Consider the following 9,775-nt stretch of genomic DNA (forward strand, 5'->3'; position numbering starts at 1 on the left):
ACCTTTGCACTAATAGTTTGCATGATTGAATGAATGAAAGATTTCACACTAGTTGGTTTAAAGGCATAGGTATGCGTTCGTGAACACTATCTGTTTTGTGTGCATGTTGACATGTGGACATTTCTGCGGCTAGCAGGTGTGTTGATAATATTTGAGTGTGTGTGAACAGGCCCCGCCCTTTTTGTACTACATTTGAACCGTACCGTAACGATAAACAACCAGTAAACCTGCCTGCTCTATGCTGCTTCATGGTCTTACCCCCCTTCCCCTCCTATTATCACCCCCTACCCCCCCTCTCTCTAACGTCCCTCTCTCTTGTTCCCCTCTTTCCTTTTCCGTCCGGTCCAACACCAAAGATTTTCAAACATGATTGAAATTAATAAAGTTTGGCCTCAATTACAAAAGGGGTTTATTCAGACATACCTTTGGTTTGTCTGAAGATGAATAACCCCTCTTGTTAGAATAAAATATGTCCAACACAAGAGGCCCTCAGCTCTCATCTGTTTGCCTAGCTGTTGGACAGGACAAGTTAAAAAAAAAAAAAAAAAAAATAAACAACTAAAAAGACTAAAACTGCTGAATTAAAAAAAAAACTTAAATGTTTAACAAAGACGACCGTACCAAAACCTCCAACTTGGGGATTGGTATCTAAAAGTGCTGTGCTTTACATTGATGAGAGTTATAATAATTTCATTATTTGAAGCATTAAAACGATAAATAAAACCATAGATAGAATGTCTTAATAAAGCTTGGAGAGTATTATTTCTAGCACCAAAACTGGTTCTTGTCTAGGTTTTCCCATGAATAGAAAGCATCTCTTGCTACAGCATGATTTTCAGCAACATGATCATTCCATCCTGGTTTATTTTTCTTCCCCTCTGTTTAGGAATGAAGACACATTGGCCTCATACAAGGAGTTAATTATGTCATTGTACATGACACAGAGCTCCTTGCTGTGTGTAACATTAGTTAGCCTTATTACACCAGAAAGCATCTTTAGGAAGATGTATACTGCTCAAGGATTTGTCTGTTTGGGTATAATAGCTCTATATTTCCCTTTCAGTAGCAGATGCCCAATCTAATTTATTCATTTTTACAAAACTGTTTCTTGTCAGAGCAGGTAAGTGCTCACAATTAATTGACAATGTAAAAGGAATATGGTCAGACTGTTTCCCCGTACAAAATGCTCATCATACTCAATGAGTTATATTATTATTATAAAATATTATCATAAATTATTATTGATTATTATAAAACTATCAGGAGGTAAAATCATCTTACTTGAAAATATAAGACTATTATTAAAACAAAACTCACACAAATAGTTGGCAAAAATAGACCCACGGTCTGTAACATTAGCATTCATATCCCCAACAACGTATATAGTAGTGGTGGGACTGTCTTGTATAAATGAATCAATAAAACCAAGCTTCCTTAAAACTCATCCTCGTTCTGAGCACATTTATATTTTAATGTCCCAGCCAGTTCGTCACTTTAGCAGGGAAGCAAAAGCCAAGCTGCTAATAAAGCAGCTTCATTGAGTAGCTCTTGAAGACACAAAACGTCACAAGTTTCCATTAGTTTGTTTACAACTCTGCGGCGAGCTTTTTCCGTTGCGCTCTGACCTAAGCACAGGCCACGGCAGTTGTACGAAGCAACACGTATTGCCATAGCGTGTTCAGGACCTTGGACAGCAACATTGCCCCCCGCAGTAAGTGAAGTGCTCAGTCCAACCACAGCAGTCTTTTGCGGCTCATAATACACTACCGAAGGATCCCTCAGGCCAAAGCTGAGGGATGCTTTCTGCATTGCACTCAGCAGAAACTTTAAAAGAGCTGAATCGAGTTTGCAGCACCAACCTTTTAGACAGGCCTCTCACGACCTAGCTTGTCCTTAAGATACAAAGCCAGTCCATTGGGGTCCAGAGCCGGGTCAAACCTTGTGGCGAAAACACTCACCAGCTTTGTCCGGACAGTTTTGATGTTACCGGGGGCTCCGGTGCCGATGACAGTCGCGTCGGTCACTTTCTTAGTCCGTTTTGAGGTTGTCAACGCAGTAGCCTTCTGAGGTCGTTGGTTCTTCTTAACAACTTTCGACCACTTTGGTGGTTTACAAAGTAAACTTATAAACAAATATGCCAGGGGAGCATAAATATTACATGCATTTTACATAAAAACATTCAGGTTTCTACAATTTCACATAAACATACAGCTTTCTGGTTAAGACTTTTGGAGATACTGTCACTGACGTCAGCTTACAGCTGCATGGCTTGCCTCATCGTGCAAAACCTCGGCCTGCATTCTCTCCAGTTTACTAAAGGGCTGGAGATATCCAGGCTCGAGAAAGACACTGGAGGTAAATCATCCAGATTGTGTGACACAAATCTGGGCATGTTGTCCCTACAGTCATTCAGCACCTTGAGGCAGCTTTTAATATTATTGGCGTCTTTCTGCAAGCTTTTATGCGACACACACTGCTGGGTTGTTGGACAAAGATCAAACAAAAGTTTCTTTGAGGCCTCGATCCATTCAGAGTCAAAAAAGTTCACAGCCAGATTGACAATTTCGTCTTGAGTCATTGTCCTTATTTTTATGGCCAAGAAGTTAAGCAGTTCATCCTCCACAGCTGTTTTCCCGTCAACAGTTTTGTTTACTTCAGGTTTAACTCCAGACCGCTTGGAATCGGGAGCAGACGCACCGGGATACGTGTCACCCACCGCCACCTGCTTCAGTGTTCACAGGAGTTCAGAGTCGTTTTTCTACACAATTTCCAAGTATTTGGCTGAATTCCTATTTTCACCAAAAGGGGGCGCTGTAGGCAGGATCAATTAATCCACTTCATCTTTTTCCTCAGCCACCATTTTCATCACACAGGATCTACCTGCAATGGGGCCGCGCCCGTGTGTGTAAGAGAGAGGAGAGAGTGCATGCAGTGCTGGAGGGAGTGAGGGGAGGAAGAGGAAGTGTGTTGGGGCGCGCATTCATGATGTGTGTAACGGAAGAAGGAGAATGATAATAAAAGAAGGCTCCCCCAGAATAAATGCTATTGACTCTTTATTAACCTGCTCTGGAGAATCTAAGGGTCTGAACGGGGAAGTGAACTCTGAAGGAGCATCCGCCTTCGGCCTCCCCGCTTCTGACCGCGGTCAGAAAGGAAAAAAAGTCATAGCGGGAAAGGTTCAACACCACGCTCGGCCATTTCACTGGAAATATTTTCAAAAACCGCCCGGTTGCGGTGAGAGCCCTGGAGTTTAGCCTGAATAGAGCTGTCACCCCAAATATGAATCCAATCGGTGACCTCGCTTCCCTTCCACTGACTGGTCTCAGCAGTATTGTTGTTTATGTTCTTGTTCCCGCCTACTTCAGCGCAGAATTATGACGTTTGTAGCGTATCGATGACGTACGATTCAGGTGGAATTCATGTGGCCTGGCCGTTCAGACGGAGGTCGCATTTGAAAAGATCGGATACGTATCGGATTCAGGACCACATACCCAAGTGGCCTGGGTCGGATTTTGAAAAGATCGGATCTGTGTCGTTCAGACTGTCATGAAAAGATCAGATGCACCCTCAGAAGTGTTGACTTGGTGATTTTTCTTTAAAAAGCTGCTAAAAACATGCATTTTTAAGATTTCATTTTCTAATTTGGGTTGAACATTTTGTGTTCCATTTTTTGTGATTTTATTGGGAAGCATTTGTTATTTGTTTGTGTTTAAAGGTGCTACATATATACACATTGATATTGTTGATATTGTTTTAATCAATAAATAAAAGAATGATGAAAACAGACGACTAGGCTGTATGTCTTAAAGCAGGAACGTTATTATGTTTCCCACTCATGTACAGTTTAAAAACAAACATTAATAAAAAGCTAAATCCACTTTGGCAAAGCACAATGAAACACAGTATTCTTTTCCCTGTTTATTTCTATATACCTCTAAAATTACATTGAAGATTACAGTAGTGACTAGGAGCTTTCTTAAATTGATTGCTGCTTACACACATTACAGTTCAATACTGGCCAGTTTACACACTGTAAACCCTTGACAGTATTCTACTGTTTTCATTTTGCAAAGTATCATACTGTAAACCACAATGCAAACTAGAAGAAAATCTTACAATATTCTGCTGTTTTCTTGCTGTAAAGTACTATACTGTCAAGAAAAACTGCTCAAGAAAATTCTGGAAATGGTTAATTTTCAACCTTGCCAGTTCACATCAGTTTGGCAGCAACAAACTCTATTTTGGTACTTTTTCTTTTTGGAAATAACATACCATCATGGCAGTTAAAGTTTGACTTTATTCATGTTTGTTGCAACATAAGTAAGAGGTTTTTGTGAAAGCATGACATCATTATGGTGGTTCAATGAATTTTTTAAACCTCAGGTCAAGACGTTTTTATTCAAGAGATCTATGAGTTTATTTTATTTCTTGCTTTACTATGTTTTACTGTGTTTTGTATTAATATTATTAGAGTGATGCTGAAAACTCATCCATGCATTTGGTAACTGTTACTCTTTGTTAGCAGCGTGTCCTAAGAGTTCCTTAAGAAGTCTCCAGCTTGTTCAGAAGCTGGATTGTTAGCAGGAACTAGCTGAAGAGATCACATCACTCCTGTGTTAGTTTCACTTCACTGGATCCCAGTTGGCTCCCACTAAACTCCCAGCTCACGGAAGATGGGCCAACACAGTTTCCACATTCAAAGTTAGACGGAAAATATTCCTCTTTGGGATTCCCCCAAAACGCGCTCCAATTATCCACCAAACCAAAAAAAACGAAAAGCGGCAGTACATTTCATCCCTGACTAAGTTCAGCAGGGGACCAGAGAAAATTACAGTGTCTGACATTGACTTAGCAAGTTTACACACCGAAGCTACCTCTAAATTGAGAACCTCTGATTGTTTCCGTCGGGCATCATTACCGCCTGTGTGAATCACGACTCGACGGAACCTGGACTTACTCTGAGCTAACATCCTAAGGTTCCCCTCAATGTCACCAACTCTGGCCCCCGGACATGGCCGGCCCTGTACGCGAAATACGCAGCCGCGTAGGGCCCCCGCCGCCACCAGGGCCCCGAAGTGGCGAAAAAAATAAAAAAGAGCCAAATCTGGCAACCCATTTCACAGCGCGTCCGTGCCAGCGTGCGCTGTGAATGTTGTGCAAAAGAAAGTTGGCTGCACTTTAATGATCGCCCCCTTCAACACACCTGAACCAATCTGGCAACCCAAATGTTGACGTTACGCCCCTCTTAGCAACGATTGGTCAACATCATTTCATCTGAGCCTGGCACAGTGTAGATTTACGAGCGCATTTTGTTTCAATAAAGTCTGGAAAAAGAAAAAAAACGAGCGCATTTAGTCACGTCGATCAACGCGACAACAAGAGAACTTTATGCCAAAGAGACTTTATCCATCAGGAGCTGAGAAAAGATGAAGAACTTAAACATCAGTCACGAGGTAAGTTTGGAGGATGTTGTTTTCTTCTCCTGCCTTTCTGTGCAGCTGCGCGATTTACGTAAAATACTAATCAATCCCAGGTGAGGATTGCACAAAACTATCCCGTTTGTCGTAATTTCCAATGGAAACTAGAAAAATAATTCTGACACCCAAGTTTCAAGATGAGGTCAGACATGACCTTCCAAAACGGCAGAGAGCAGAGAAAAGCAAATAATGATAATGGTGGCTGATAAATAAATGTTTTAACTCACGTGATCGTATTGTTTCATTGTTTTTGCTAACACATATTTAGTGTGATCTGCATTTTCCGGTTTATGTCTATATAAAAGCTGCTGTTTATCTGTTACAGACAGTCAGGTAGTCTGACCTTTTCAACATTGAATGTGTCTTAAAATCTTGCATTAGCATGAAATATGGAGAATCAAAACTGCCAAATACAAACAGGAAATAGATTTTCTCATTTATAAATGACGAACAAAATAAATTTACTAATTTTAAAATTATGAACATACAAAATAACAATAAAGAAGTGTATAAATGTGTATATTTCCATTTCTATCCAAATTAGTGTTCACATTTATTATTTATAAATGGCTACATTTATTTCTTATTTGTATTCTGCTCTTTTGGTTTTACATAATGAGGATGTTTTGCACAGTTTCTTCTGCTCTGAAAAAGTATTGGAGGTGGTGCAGCGTCCACATCCCAAGATGCTCCTGACATCACTGAAGATGGAATCTCAGGTAACTTTAATAGCATGTAAAGTATTTTAAAAAACAGTGTCTGCATAACCCCTTTTTTCATAAACAGCAGCTGTAGAGAATGAAGTCCCAAATTGTTCATATTTAAATAAACAAATATGACCTCATGCAAATATACAATCAAACAATCAACCTCTCATAAATATATAAAAAGATCATGAAATTGGGAAAAACCTGGACACAGATTTTAAATGAGGCAGTAAACTATTATTAGTATTCTTATTTTATTAGCTTTATCATTGATTATTGTATAATAATAATGCTTGTTTTTTAGCTGCAGAAGAAACTCCTGTCACCACATCTTCTGTTGAAAGGGAAAACGTTGATGCTGCTGCTGGGAAGTTTGGTCCAGCTGAACGGCCAACCACAGTCTGATCCAGGAAGAATGGATTTGGTGCAAAGAGGTCCTTTTAAGACGGATAAAGACTCTGACCTTCCTAAATCCCCCTCATTGAGCTGTTGTGTTCTTTATTTTGGATTGTTTTATCGGTATTTGATTTTCTATTAAGTTGCTGTTTTTATTAAGTTGGAGTTTTGGGAATTTCATTTGTTGACTGCCTAATGTTACATTAAAAAAATATATATCTATATACATTTTTTATTCATATTTTTTTCTTTTCACTTTTACATTTTTTGGCACCACTAAATGTGCATCCAACATGCAAGCAATAAACTGTATTCAGTTCTTCAGCAGCAACAATAAAACATTCACAAAATGTCTCATTTATATCACAATAACAGTTGCATTTTGTTGGTGCTGCTGATCAGTTAGAGGGCCCACAAATTAGATTTGCCTCTGCTGTCAATCAGACAGACCTCCGCATCACCACGACGCTCCGCCACACACACCACACAGTGTGGTCCAGCCTGGAGGTTCTCATCAAAACGTCTGAACTTCCTGTGATCAGTGATGATATGTGAAGTTGCTCCACAGTCGACCATCTAATGTCTGCTCCCTCGGTCACTCGGAAAGCAAACTCCTTCTCCTGGTTTATCGTCTCGCTGCAGGCTTTGTGTGCGGCGTCTCGTCCTCTGCGCTGTCTGCGTCTGCAGGTGCTGTCTGCGTCTGCAGGGGCTGTCTGCGTCTGCAGGTGCTGTCTGCGTCTGCAGGTGCTGTCTGCGTCTGCAGGGGCTGTCGCCGTCTGCACCTGCTGTCTGCGTCTGCAGGTGCTGTCCCGGTGCGTGCTGCTTTTGCACAAGCTGCACCACAGTTTGCGCTGGCAGGTTCTGGCCAGGTGTCCCTACAGGCCGCATCTGAAGCAGACAAAGTCCTTTGTCGCCCTCTGTGCTCCTCGCTCACCTGGGCTGGCAGGTCTCCCCTCTCTGGTGCATGCGGGCGTTCATCACGTTGTCACCTGCTGCGGTCGCGCACATCTTTTCAGGGTCCTCACAGCTCCGTAGCTTTGTTTTAAACCCTGCAAATGACATGGTCTCATCCTGTTGTGTCACATGGGTTGGAATGACTCAGGTAGCCCCTTCAGGACCATGGCAACCAGCCGACCATCGCTCAGGGTTTCACCGGCGTTTCTCAAGGCTGTGATCGCTGTCTCAGCGCCGATTATATATTCTGTCACGCTTTCATGGTCCGGCTTTTTTGGTGAAGTCAGTTCAGTATAAAGACTGATGATACGAGGCTTTCCTTTATTTTGGTAGGTGTCTCGGATCTGTAGCGCCTTGCGGCCGTCGTCTGCTGCCTCACGCATCACCAGCGACAGTCTCTTGTCATCCAGAAACTGGATCAGTTCAGCACACGCCTCCGCATTTTTAGCTGGATCCTCATCGTCATCATCAGGGTCAGGCGCATTTAGAATGGCGTCTTTCAATCCTTGTAGTCGAAGGTGACCCAACAACTTGGTTTCCCATAGTTCATCTCATCTCCATGGAACAGAAACCGGGACCAGCGGCTTGTATCAGCTGTTCGTCTGCTCATGGTGTCAACTTCCTCACAAAAAGTGGAAAACACACTTTATGGTCTCAGGCGTCTCCTGGGCCCAGAACCTGTTAGCAGGTTGGTAACGGTGTGGTGCTGCTGTAACAGAGTTTTCTGCTCTGCGTTGTGTTCCAGTGAATAAAAGACCACGCTTGGATGCTGAGTCAATGTCTTTAATCTTGGTTAACAGAAAACAAAAATTCACAATGCTGTCCAGAGTTTCTTCTGTGTTTTTCCCCCTCGGCCAGAGCTCACAGCAGTCTCAGTGCGCATTCTCATTAGCACCTTCCCCCCCACAGCATGTAGAGTAACACAAAAAGAACATGATCAAATGAGAAAACTGCACCATACCTGGTTAACAGAAAAAAAATGTAATTAAATAGAGAGCGCCATACTTTAGTGAGACGGAGTCGGAGATTTAATGACGGCGTATGAAGATTATACTCCCATCAAAAAAGTAATATGGCTGCATCATCAGCAAAAGAAAGAGTTCCTGCTTGGAGGAAAAGAACAAAGTAAACACAGGAGTTTCTATCACACGCTTCACCAAAGCCTCCATCCACCCGTGATCCACTTTCAGGATGTGAACCAAGGAAAAAAACAAACCAAACACTTCTGGTGAAGCAGCAGCAACTGGTGATGTGAGGTCGTCAACTGTCAATCAAACTTCAGCTTCAAGGTTCCACTGATGGAGATGAAAGGAGACAGTAGAGCAAGAAGGTGCTGGTTCAAATCCCAGAAAGCACCAGATGGAGGAAAAATGGTGATCGACAAAGTGCTGACTGATGTCCAGAATAGTGCGATGGAACTGACTTGATCTCCAAAGCAGAGAAGCGCTGGTTCAATTCCCGTCTCAGTTTTGTTGTTTTCGGTTTTTGCCGCTCCTTGACAGTCATAAGCTCAAAGGAACAAAGCAACACAGTCCTGCTGTAGACAGATTAGCGCAGTGGGAGTGTTTCTGTCCCTGAAGCGGGAGAGTGCAGGTTCAAGTCCCAGTCAGGGACATCGAGGTGTTCAGTCGCCTCACAATTCAAGCTGCGGCTAGGAGGAGTCAGGACGACCAGGGAAGGGGCTCTATCTTTGCCCCCCCCCCCCCCCCCCCCACAAGAGGAAGGAGGACCAGGAGAAGATGATCCTGGAAGATGATGTGCATTTAGACAGATCCATGCAGAGTGCAGCTTGGATGTGTGGAGGGTCTGTGTACTGTAGATGCAATACAGGTAGAGCAACACCTGGAGGTGTTGGGCAGGTGAGGGATGATGGTGTAAGTAAAATTTTTATTATTTTATTTTTATTAGACTATTAATTTAATTATGCAACAATTTTTTTATATTTTTAAATGAATAGTTCTACATAAATAGTTGATAATACAAGCACCAACTTTTAGAGTTAGAAAGACAAGAAAGTATAGTACCATAATGCAGTGTTTGTGGCGTGAAGGTACTATCATGATCTAGTTGCAGCTTCTGCGTATTTACAAAAATCTACACCCCCCCCCGTAATAGTTAGTCTAGTTGGTTTAGCCCTCCTGTCGGTTCTAGTCTTCTAGGTACCTGTCTCACTACCAGTTAGCTGTAGCTCTAATATCAACCTTAATCATCTATCTTATAGCACGGAAGTCGTTGATCTCC

Source organism: Oryzias latipes, chromosome 3 (assembly GCF_002234675.1).
Source record: "Oryzias latipes chromosome 3, ASM223467v1".
Classification (NCBI taxonomy): domain Eukaryota; kingdom Metazoa; phylum Chordata; class Actinopteri; order Beloniformes; family Adrianichthyidae; genus Oryzias; species Oryzias latipes.